This window comes from Anabrus simplex, chromosome 1 (genome assembly GCF_040414725.1).
Source record: "Anabrus simplex isolate iqAnaSimp1 chromosome 1, ASM4041472v1, whole genome shotgun sequence".
NCBI classification, from domain to species: domain Eukaryota; kingdom Metazoa; phylum Arthropoda; class Insecta; order Orthoptera; family Tettigoniidae; genus Anabrus; species Anabrus simplex.
In genome coordinates, this window is record NC_090265.1 from 1,199,865,459 (window position 1) to 1,199,878,550 (window position 13,092).

At 43.6% G+C, this 13,092-nt stretch overlaps 1 protein-coding gene across 1 annotated transcript in view; it reads right to left on the bottom strand.

Annotated features, from left to right (window-relative positions):
* LOC136858191 (fatty acyl-CoA reductase wat) overlaps nucleotides 1–2,869 on the bottom strand; it is a 224,001-nt gene extending 221,132 nt beyond the window's left edge. The window contains exon 1 of the mRNA XM_067137555.2: nucleotides 2,739–2,869. The gene's annotated coding sequence lies outside the window, so the exon portion shown is untranslated. The remainder of the gene's footprint in view (nucleotides 1–2,738) is intronic.
* Between the last annotated feature and the right edge of the window lie 10,223 nt (nucleotides 2,870–13,092).

Genomic DNA, 13,092 nt, shown 5'->3' on the forward strand with positions numbered 1-13,092 from the left:
GGACGAGGGTTCCAGAATGTTATCCATGGTATCCTCTGGCTGTCGTAAGAGGCGACTAATAGGGGCGCCAGGGGCTCTTAACTTTGGAGAGTGGGTTAGCGACCATGGGGCCCTTATCTGAGTCCTGGCATTGTTTCTACTTACTTGTGCCAGTCTCCTCACTGTCCTATCTACCTCACTTGTTCTTTTCCGTCCCCGGCGGTATTAGTGTATTCGTGGCCTAGAGAGTCTTTCATTTTCACGCCCTTCGTGGCTCTTGCCTTTTGTTTTGGCTGTCACCTTCATTTTTAGAAGTGTCGGACCCCTTTCTCATTTTCTCTCTGATTACTGTTAATACAGGACGGTTTCCTAGTTTACTTCCTTTTAAAACAATAATCACCACCACCACCACTTACTTGTGATCGTCTTCTATCTCTCACCATTCCTATATGACTCCGTTTGATCATTACTTTTCTGTTCAAAATAGTAGGCCTATCATACTTTTCCCACTTAGGAAAATATTTTCCCATTTTTCATGGCGAGGATCGCGATAGCCAAGTGACATCGTCACTGCTTTCTCACTAGGGTGGTCTCGGCTCGAATCCCGGCCGATACATGTGAGGTTCCTCAAATGAAAAGTCACGTTCCCTTGGCTCGGATTCAGTGTAAAACTGGACGTTCCGTGGATATACCCACGATATCAACTGTCACGTAAAACGACAAGCTTGGTATTTTCTCCTCATTATAGCAAGTACACTTGCCTGACACCTTGGCTGAATGGTCACTCACAGTAGTGGTCTTAGGTTCATAGGGCCATGGGTTAGATTTTTTAGCTGCCTGGAGGATGGATAAATTCCTTTAGCTAAGGGAAGGACATTTAAGATTGTTTTAATACACATCTTCATTTACAGTACATAAAGCGGACTCTCTACCAACACCTAGGGAACATGTTATAGTAAATACCTTCCTCCACATAGAAGATCATCCGGATGAAAAACAGGGCTTGATCGACGTTAGTGCCGACTCCAAATAATTAGGGAAAAGCCAAGGAATAATAATAATAATAATAATAATAAGAAGAAGAAGAAGAAGAAGAAGAAGAAGAAGAAGACCGGGAGAGTTGGTCGTGCGGTTAGGAGCGCGCAACTGTGAGATTGCATCTGGGAGATAGTGTGTTCGAACCCCACTGTCGGCAGCCCTGAAGATCGTTTTGCGTGGTTTCCCATTTTCACACCAGGCAAATGCTGGGGCTGTACCTTAATTAAGGCCACGGCCACCTCCTTCCCACTACTAGGCCTTTCCTATTCCATCGTCGCGTAAGACCTATCTTTGTCGGTGCGAAGTAAAACAAATTGTAAACAAAATAGAAAATGAAGAAGAAAGTACATTTACTTTTAAAACTAGAGCTTTTTTCAATCTTCGAGGCCGTGATCACTGAACAACATTTCGCCAGTTTATCACTCAGGTGACGCAGCTCGAATACCGGGCAGTGCATGCTGAATTTCTTAACTCGTTCAGATCCACTGTGCGTAACTATGCAAATCGATTCAGAAAATTAATACTGTTATTTGCTTTACGTCCCACTAATTACTCTTACGGTTTTCGGAGACGCCGGGGTGTCGGAATTTAGTCTCGCAGGAGTTCTTTTACGCGCCAGTAAATCTACCGATACGAGGCTGACGTATTTGAGCACCTTCAAATACTACCGGAGCGAGCCAGGATCTAGCCTGCCAAGTTGGGTTCAGAAGGCCAGCACCTCAACCGTCTGAGCTACTCAGCCCGGCAATTCTGAAACTTATACTTGGTTGTAGGCATCGTTTTGGACATCTCAAGACGTCTTGTACACTATTCTGCACATTAGACAGACCAAACGTTTACACTTGTGCAGCCATCCAGACCCTATAACATTGGACTGAAAACACGCCCTAGAACATATGGCTGGTCATCACTCAGCTCGTCGAAGTAAGGGTGTATATTTTGCTTATTTCATACCGTGCGAATTGGCTGCACGGTGCGAGTCACATGGCTGTGAGCTTGCATTCGGGAGACAGTGGGTTCGAGCTGCCCTGAAGATTGTTTTCCGTGGCTTTTGCATTTTCAATCCAGGCAAATTTTGGGGCTGTGCTTTAATTAATACCTCCCCAGTCCTAACCCATCGCATCGTAAGACCTGTCGGTGCGACGCAAAACCAATAACAAAAAGAAATTTTATTTTATAAAATTAAAAACCCTGTGGTATGCGGTTGCTGCTACCGGTTGTGTAGTAGCGATTTGTCGTGACTGTTTCATATAATTGTAATATTTTGATATCGAAACTCAATCTGTTAAAATGATGTAGGCCTACATCAACATTTAGGATTTTCCATGTCAGTTTTACAGAAACCAATTTTAACATTCGGTAGAATATTACGATGCCAAAAGCAATATTGATTTTTTTTAGTACACATAATTTTGGGTCCGAAGTCATTAGAGGAAAAGTCTGGAGGTCCTGTGGGTATGGCCTCGGTATAGCAGTCACATAAAACTAGAGGCTTGGTTGCTTCCTTCTCTCCTATGATTAATGTTTTCAGTGGTTGAAAATCGCTATCACCATTACAACTACCAATAAATGTTGCCCTTTAATAAAATGTGCACCAGTGGAGAAAGTGAAGCACGAACTCGAGCATAGGTAATACAATTCTTTTCATTGTTATACAATACCAAGGATTAGGCTACATTAAGCAGATATGCAGAGTCAGTTGAGCACCGAAGGCCACTTACCTTTCACTCGAGAGGTCTGTTCGCTGTTCGCGCTAACACACAACTGACCGGCCTGTACAAATCAACACAGCGCCTACCCGGACGTAACCTTGGAAGTTAAGAAAGAGGCTCCGGAACTGCAGGTCAACGGCTAGATCAACCTATCCCTTCCACCGTAAGGACAAACAAATCTGAGGGGAAAGAACATCAATAGAGTATTTCAAGGTGAGAAACAGACGTTGGCGGTGAAGGCAAGCGATTTTAGTCTATCGAAAGGTCAAATGTTGCGACGTTCTCAATTATTGTACGCATCCTCTTAAACAATATTAATCCCTACCACCATCATCCAACTTCAGGAATACGGTATCAGTCGAAAGTGATGTATTGTTGTTACTGAGGATGATCACGTTAGGGGTTAAGGGTAATAATAATAATAATAATAATAATAATAATAATAATAATAATAATAATAATAATAATAATAATAATAATAACAATAACAATAATAATAATAATAATAATAATAATAATAATAATAATGAAAAAATGAAATGGCGTATGGCTTTTAGTGCCGGGAGTGTCCGAGGACAAGTTCGGCTCGCCATATGCAGGTCTTTTGATTTGACTCCCGTAGACGACCTGCGCGTCGTGATGAGGATGAAATGATGATGAAGACGACACATACACCCAGTCCTAGTGCCAATGAAATTAACCAATTATGGTTAAAATTCCCGACCCTGCCTGGAATGGAACCCGGGACCCTGTTACCAAAGGCCAGCACCCTGACCATTTAGCTATGGAGCCGGACATAATAATAATAATAATAATAATAATAATAATAATAATAATAATAATAATAATACTGAGCTCGATAGCTGCAGTAGCTTAAGAGCGGCCAGTATCCAGTAATCGGGAGATAGTGGGTTCGAGCCCCACTGTCGGCAGCCCTGAAGATCATCAGGAAAACAGATGAATCCCGAATCACCGCTGCTGAGATGAGATTCAAGAGATGCACAGCGGGATACACGCGAATCACTGCTACTGAGACGAGATTCATGAGATGTACAGCAGGATACACGCGAACTGGTATTGTTTGATTGTACAAAGCTGCAACATGGTATTAGTTAAAATCTTGATGTGTTTAGTCTTGGGGGAGATTTCAAATTCGTTTTTTACTGAAGGCTGATTCTATTAAAAATGTGATAAACAGGAGGATCTTCTCTTGAAAAGACTGTCTAGTTCAAGACACCACAGAAGAGCGGCGAAGACACTCCTTCCATTCTAACATCCTGCGGAAACAACATCGGTATTCGGTATGTGTACTTTTTCAAGAGAAGTTCCTCCTATGTATTTATGGTTTTCGGAGACGCCGAGGTGCCGGAATTTAGTCCCGCAGCAGTTCTTTTACGTGCCAGTAAATCCACCGACACGTGGCTGACGAAGTTTCAATATTGACGGCTGATTCTCATTATACACTCTGTCTGAACATGGTCCATGAATGCCAAAAGAAATTCCCCCAGCTGTGCACATTTTATTCATTTAGTAAACATTGAACTGCAACCATCCAGTTAGACTACTGCTATTATTATTATTATTATTATTATTATTATTATTATTATTTAATCCATTTACCCACCAGGGTTGGTTTTTCTCTCGGACTCAGCGAGGGATCCCACCTCTACAGCCTCAAGAGCAGTGTTCTGGAGCGTGAGACATTTGGTTGGGGATACAACTGGAGATAAGGACCAGTACCTCGCCCAGGCGGCCTCACTAGCTATAATGAACAAGGGCCTTGTGAGGGATGGGAAGATTAGAAGGGATAGACAAGTAAGGGAGAAGGAAGCGGCCGTGGCCTTAAGTTACGTAACACCCCGGCATTTGCCTGGAAGAAGAAGTGGGAAATCACTTCGAGGATGGGTGAGGTGGGAATTGAACCCTCCTCTACTCACTTGATCTCCCGAAGCTGAGTGGACCCTGTTGCAGTCCTCGTGCCATTTTCCCTTTTTGTGTCAGAGCCGGGAATTGAACCCGGGCCTCCGGGGGTGGCAGCATCACACTAACCCCTGCACCACAGAGGCGGACCAGTCACAGTTACATTTTCATTTTATAAGACTGTACAACAACGCATGGTGTTCTAAACTTTTAATATGTCAAACTGAACTTTTCTATCACATGATTTTATCCATATTTTAGTATTTTGAATAATTTGATTCTCTTGTTCGGTGTGCTTATTAGCTGAAGATGATCTGCACGGGGTCGAAACATGTCCTCTAAATGGTAAGATTGTATGAACCATTTAGTTTAAATGGTGCACAGTAGATTTGTATTGAACAAGTGGACCAAAAATAGGTAGGCTATATGACTTAAGATTTTTTAATTTTTAATCTAACATTGTCCATCATTTTATTCTCGGCCCGGTGACCTGGAAGTAATGTCTCTTAAACCAACAGAATTATCATTTTACTGTCACAATCTAGTTTTTATTGCTGTTACTGGGTTTCAATTAATTGTTCTTCGCGCATTGTAGCATGCAAGCTGCTGTCTTATTCACGCAACCTGCTACCAGGCAGAGATACTTATCAGCTCATTGAGAACCAACCAGCTCTCACAAACCTCATTAGAAACCGTGACTGCTCACACCTCCAAAGGTCCAGAAATTTTGTACGTAATTCTCGAGCCGTTAGATTATAGTTATCTATACACATGGTGTTGGAAAACTATAAGCACAGATCAATGCAGGAGTAAGATAACACTTTTACAAACTTATTATAATGACCAGGTGGATTTTCAAAGTATAAAGAAATCATAACAACCACCACCACCATCGCCTGTTAGTTCGTTATAATGTCGGCTGAGTGATATTTCTAAGCCAGCGATGTTCGACGTTGGTGGATTTTGTAATAAAAGCCTAAATTTATGAATAACTTGCACGGTAAAAATGTATGAGACATAAAATATTGAAAAATATATGTTTCTATAATTTGAGTTATGTACGGTACACTTTTTAGACAGAACGAATATTTCCGGAGATTTCAAAGTTAGTCAAACACGTAATAATCAAAAAAATCTCCGTTATTGTTATTCCCTCCTCCTTTTCAATGTGTACATAGAACAGACAGTGAAGGAAATCAAAGAGGATTTTGGAAAGGTAATCATAATCCAAGGAGAGGAAATCAAAACCTTGAGATTTGCCGATGATATTCTTATTTTATCTGAGACTGCAGAAGATCTCGAGAACTTGCTGAATGGTGTGGACGAAGTCTTGGGTAAGGAGTACAAGATGAAAATAAGTAAGTCAAAAAAAAGAAGAAGAAGTAATGGAGTGCAGTTGAACGAAGGCAGGTGATTCAGGTAATATTAGCTTAGGAAATGAAGTCTTAAAGGAAGTAGATGAATATTGTCACTTGGGTAGTAAAATAACTAACGATGGCAGAAGTGAGGAGGACATAAAATGCAGACTAGCACAAGCAAGGAAAAGCTTTCTTAAGAAAAGAAGTTTGCTCCCATCAAACATTGATATAGGAATTAGAAAGATATTTCTGAAGTCTTTCATCTGGAGCGTGGAACATGGACGATAACGAGCTCAGAAAGAAAGAGAATAGAAGCTTTTGAAATGTGGTGTTACAGAAGAATGCTAAAGGTGAGATGGATATATCGAATTACGAATGAAGAGATACTGAATCGAATTGGTGAGAGGAGATCGATTTGGTTACATTTGAAGAGAAGAAGAGATAGAATGATAGGACACATCTTAAGACACCCAGGACTTGTTCAGTTGGTTTCTGAAGGAAGTGTAGGCGGTAAGAACGGTAGGGGTAGACCAAGGTATGAATATGATAAGCAGATTAGAGTAGATGTAGGATGTAGTAGTTACGCAGAAATGAAAAGGATAGCACATGATAGGGTGGCATGGAGAGCTGCATCAAAGCAGTCTATGGACTGATGGCTCAAACAACAATATTGTTATTCGTAACGTAAAATTGCATGAAGTATAAAAGAAAAGAACTAATATTTCAAACAATTTCAATAAAGTACAGTCGCTCAAAAAGAAAGAGAATAGAAGCTTTTGAAAAGTGGAGCTACAGAAGAATGTTGAAGGTGAGTTGGATATATCGAATCACGAATGAAGAGATACTGAATCGAATTGGTGAGAGGAGATCGATTTGGCTAAATTTGAAGAGTTCCTCGCAGGTATACTTTTCTCAGAAAGAACCTGAACCCATAGATCTGTTGTGGGCATCCACATGATGTGTATCTAGATGTATGTAGTTCAACCCTTGTTTCATTAATCTGCGGACACGGATGTGATGTCTTTACGACCGGTTGCCCTTCCTGACGTCAACATCTTGAATGAGATGAAATGAATGATGGAATATTTATTATAGTTGGAAGGGACAGGGTGAAACCCGGTGCCGGTATATAGCCTACTCCTGTCGAATAGCACCAACAGGTCTGCTCAAGACTTTACGTTCTCCGTCCGACGGACGAATTGCCATCAATAGCGTCATATGCCCTCACTCCATATGAGCACTACGGAAAGGTTTGGAATTGAATCCAAGTTTTTGGCACGCAATCTAGTGATTAGAAATTATATACCACCATCTCTCCTACCCTCCTGGCACAAACATTCTGAAGGTGACATTTTTTCCGACCAGCGGGACTCGAACCGGCTAACAACGGTGTCAGACCACATAGACTTGACGCCTTAACGATCATGGGAACCAGATCGGAGATGAATTATATTTTGATAATAATTAAAAGTAAGCCTGGTAAAATATTAAATGTGTCCGCCTCTGTGGTGTAGTGGTTAGTGTGATTAGCTGCCACCCCCGGACACCCGAGTTCGATTCCCGGCTCTACCACGAAATTTGAAAAGTGGTACGAGGGCTGGAACCGGGTCCACTCAGCCTCGGGAGGTCAACTGAGTAGAGGTGGGTTCGATTCCCACCTCAGCCATCCTGGAAGTGGTCTTCCGTGGTTTCCCACTTCTCCTCCAGGCAAATGCCGGGATGGCCGCTTCCTTCCCTCTTCCTTGTTTATCCCTTCCAATCTTCCCATCCCCCGCAAGGCCACTGTTCAGCATAGCAGGTGAGGCCGCCTGGGCGAGGTACTGGTCATCCTCGCCAGTTGCATCCCCCGACCCAGAGTCTGAAGCACCAGGACACTGCCCTTGAGGCGGTAGAGGTGGGATCCCTCGCTGAGTCCGAGGGAAAAACCGACCCTGGAGGGTAAACAGATAAAGAAGAAAATATTAAATGTGAGGAACATGCAATACCACGCACTCATTCTTTTCTGAGCGACAGTACAATTTTTCTTTTGTTTTTGCAATTGGCTTAACGTCGCACTGACACAGATAAGTCATATGGCGACGATGGAATAGGAAAAGGCTAGGAGTGGGAAGGAAGCAGCCATGGCCTTAATTAAGTTTACCTGGTGTGAAAATTGGAAACCACTGAAAACCAGTTTCAGAACTGCTGACAGCGGGGTTCGAACCCACTACCTCTCTAAAGCAAGCTCACAGCTGCACGCCCCTAACCGCACGGCAGGCTCAGTCAGGCTGTACAATTTTTCAAGAAAACTAGTATTAATGGAGAAATTTGGCACTTTCCATTTTGTCCTCCTAATTTTGCTACCCTACAATTAATATATGAAATAGTGTAGTGCACTCTCCGGATATCGCTGAAAAATAAGTTACACTTTCAAGACATTCTGTCCAGTCGTTTTCCTCCGTTGCTCACACAGACAGATGGACAGACAGCCACAATTTCAACCGAGCCTATTTTCGAGTTGTGTATACCTAATCCAAGATAAATACGAAGCATGCGGCCAAAATATAAAGATTCGAACCTGCCAAGCTGGGCTCTATCGTCCGAGCTACTCAGCCCGACAATTATCATTTTATTTATATTGTATAGGTAGAGACGTAGCCTCCGTGGCTCAGACGGCAGCGCGTCGGCCTCTCACCGCTGGATACTGTGGTTCAAATCCCGGTGACACCATGTGAGATTTGTGCTGGACAAAGCGGAGGTGGGACAGGTTTTTCTCCGGGTACTCCGGTTTTCCCTGTCATATTTCATTCCAGCAACATTCTCCGTTATAATTTCATCGCATTTATCACTCATTAATAAACATCACCTTGGGACCCCATTGTAATAACAGCCTATATATGTTTCATTCATTACATCCCTGACCGTCCGCCTCTGTGGTGTAGTGGTTAGCGTGATTAGCTGCCACCCTCGGAGGTCCGGGTTCGATTCCCGGCTCTGCCACGAAATTTGAAAAGTGGTACGAGGGCTGGAACGGGGTCCACTCAGCCTCGGGAGGTCAACTGAGTAGAGGTGGGTTCGATTCCCACCTCAGCCATCCTGGAAGTGGTTTTCCGTGGTTTCCCACTTCTCCTCCAGGCGAATGCCGGGATGGTACCTCACTTAAGGCCACGGCCGCTTCCTTCCCTCTTCCTTGCCTATCCCCTCCAATCTTCCCATCCCTCCACAAGGCCCCTGTTCAGCATAGCAGGTGAGGCCGCCTGGGCGAGGTACTGGTCATACTCCCCAGTTGTATCCCCCGACCAAGAGTCTGAAGCTCCAGAACACTGCCCTTGCGGCGGTAGAGGTGGGATCCCTCGCTAAGTCCGGGGGAAAAACCGAACCTGGAGGGTAAACAGATGATGATGATGATGACATCCCTGACCCGGTCAATGACTGGAAAACAGGTTGTAGGTTTTCATTTTCAGGTAGAGATGTATGTCCGCTGAAGTTGGAGTTGCTATAATAATGGAGATCTTCCGTTGAAGTTGGAGCGAGATGATGTTTTCGAGGTTATTGTTGGCGTTTATGTAAAAAAAAAAAAATAGGAGTTTATCAATTGATTGATTTCTTCATTTATTTATTACAGAATGCGCCAAAAGATTCAACCATTAGCGTCAATGCAAGCATTACAACGTGGAAGCAGTGACTGTCGTACACATTCGTAAAATCCTTGTCACGAAGGGTTCCAGCGGCTAAGCAATTATTACGAAACGGTCTTCTTGCTCAACAGGTGTCTCGTACGTGAGACATCTGAAATGTCCCAGAGGAAGAAATCGAGCCATGTGAGATCAGGTGATACCACAGTAGTCAATAGCAGTGGATGTAAACAGGTTCAAAGCAGCTTTGTGAACATCCTCTTGAGCCAACAGACTTCCGCGGACAGTTATCTATTACCTGTATCAATTTTTACAGGATTACAGATTTGAAAATCTTGCATGCAAAGGATATTCATTTAAGTAGTAGAACAACGTAAGCTCAGAAGAATGCTGGTTGTGAAATTGATTAATTGATGACTGATGACGTTAACATTTTTTTTTTTTTACACCGTCCTACTTCGAGTTCAGTCGGGGAACGAATTGTTAACATAGCAACATCGCACAGTACTTGCATAAGGCAAACAGTCGTGGGGAAAGCAAATGCGCGCGTGTAGTGTCCAAGTCATCTGCTTGTTACCTCCGCTCAGCCACAAGCGTTGCCCTCACCTTCACCGCAGTTTCTTCCAGCTCCACGGCTAAGGCCCGTATTCACCAAAACTTTGATCTTGGTTTAAAGCTAAGAAAACCGAGATAACAGTTACATTTGTATTCTACAACAACATTATCTCGGATAACGGGTTTTATCTTCTTCTTCTTAATCCGTTTACCCTCCAGGGTTGGCTTTTCCCTCGGACTCAGCGAGGGATTCCACCTCTACCGCCTCAAGGGCAGTGTCGTGGAGCGTGAGACATTGGGTCGGGGGATACAACTGGGGAGGATGACCAGTACCTCGCCCAGGAGACTACACATGCTATGCTGAACAAGGGCGTTGGTGGGGATGGGAAGATTGGAAGGGATAGACAAGGAAGAGGGAAGGTACCATCCCGGCATTTGCCTGGAGGAGAAGTGGAAACCACGGAAAACCACTTCCAGGATGGTTGAGGTGGGAAATCGAACCCACCTCTACTCAGTTGACATCCCGAGGCTGAGTGGACCCCGTTCCAGCCCTCGTATCACTTTTCAAATTTCGTGGCAGAGCCGGGAGTCGAACCCGGGCCTCCGGGGGATGGCAGTTTACTAACCACTACACCACAGAGGCGGACACGGGTATTATCGCGGTTTAAAATTTAAGATAATAGTCTTTCAAGATGTAAGTTCGTAGACGGCTGGAATATTTAACTGAAGCAGAAAATCACAACGACGAGGAATATGACTGAGATTATGCAATAAAACGTCCTAGATGGATAAAAAGAATGCGCTACATACTTTTTGAACTACGATGACACTGATTATGAAACACGTTTTAGGTTATCTAAAACTTCGACACACCGAGCTCGATAGTTGCAGTCGCTTAAGTGCGGCCAGTATCCAGTATTCGGTAGATAGTGGGTTCGAATCCCACTGTCGGCAGCCCTGAAGATGGTTTTCCGTGGTTTCCCATTTTTACACCAGGCAAATGCTGGGGCTGTACCTTAATTAAGGTCACGGCCGCTTCCTTCCCAATCCTAGCTCTTTCCTGTCCCATCGTCGCCATAAGACCTATCTGTGTCGGTGCGACGTAAAGCCAATAGCAAAAAAAGATATATTGACACCGTCAATGTTATCTATGAACGAACATAACCTGAAATTCACAACACATACTATAGGTAGGCCTAAAGTGAGTTCTCGATTGTAGCTTATACCTTGTATGGTACACGACTGGGTGATTTTGTTAATGACGAACCAAGTAATATTGCCTTATTTTTTGAGTGAAATACACAATTTATAGGCTATAACTTGTCTTCTTATTCTGTATGATGTTAACGCTTTCTGGCACAAAATTCCATAACAATTCATTCGTTTGGAACGTCACATTAGACTTCTTGCTTCGTTTCTTGTTAATAAAAGAAAAAAGTCAGATATTTGCAAACACCGAATCTAATTAAAAACTTGTTTAAATTTGGCGGGGGCCGAGCGAGTTGGCCATGCGGTTAGGGGTGCGCGGCTGTGGGCTTGCATCCGGGAGATAGTGGGTTCGAACCCCAGTGTCAGCAACCCTGAAGATGGTTTTCCGTGGTTTTCATTTTCTTATCAGGCAGATGCTGAGGCTGTACCTTAATTAAGGCCACAGCAGCTTCCTTCCCACTCCTAGGCCTTTTCTTTCCCATCGTGTCACCATAAGACTTATCTGAGTCGGTGCGACGTAAAACAAATTGAAAAAACAAACACATGTTGAAAGTAATCGAGGTTAGATTTTCCAGCTTTGTGAAGGAAGTATGCCGGGATGAGTGGCTCAGACGGTTGAGGCGCTGGCCTTCTGACCCCAAGTTGGCAGGTTCGATTCTGGCTCAGTCCGGTGATATTTGAAGGTGTTCAAATACGTCAGCCTCATGTCGGTAGATTTAATGGCACGTAAAACAACTCCTGTGGGACTAAATTCCAGCACCTCGGCGTCTCTGAAAACCGTAAAAGTATTCAGTGGGACGTAAAGCAAATAACATTATTATTATTATTATTATTATTATTATTATTATTATTATTATTATTATTATTAGTTAAAGGAAGTATTGATAATGGCCTTTCGAATAGTCGAATAGTTGTCACCATGTTGGTGTACCAGCAGCGGAGATACTGCATTCTAAAACATTTTTTTTCTCAAAATATCCACCATGCGCCAGAGTGCACGCCTGAACACGTCACCTCATTGATTGTCGGACACATTCCAACACTCCAGGTATTGAAATGTCGTATGGCTTTTAGTGCCGGGATATCCCAGGACGGGTTCGGCTCGCCAGGTGCAGGTCTTTCTATTTGACTCCCGTAGGCGACCTGCGCATCGTGATGAGGATAAAATGATGATGAAGACAACACATACACCCAGCCCCCGTGCCATTGGAATTAACCAATTAAGGTTAACATCCTCGACTCGGCCGGGAATCGAACCCGGGACCCTTTGAACCGAAGGCCAGTACGCTGACCGTTCAGCCAACGAGTCGGACACTCCTGGTATTGTACGTATTGGGTAGCAACCTTGTTCCATACGCTCGCGACGTACTGCAATGTCCGTAACGGAATTCCTGACTCCAAACTTAATCCTAAATACAAACTCTCCGCTCATTTTATCAAATGATTAAAGCAGGTTAGCTCGCAAATAATCGACCGCAGGGACTTTTTGTGTTACTTCCCACATACTAGGTAACTTCCTCTTCTTCTTCTACTGCTTAATCTGTTTACCCTTTCGGGTCGGTTTTCCCTCGGGCTCAGCGAGGGATCCCATCTCTACCGCCTCAAGGGCAGTGTCTTGGTGCTTCAGACTCTGGGTCGGGGATACAACTGGGGAGGATGACCATGACCTCACCCAGAAGGCCTCACCTGATACGCTGAACAGGGGCC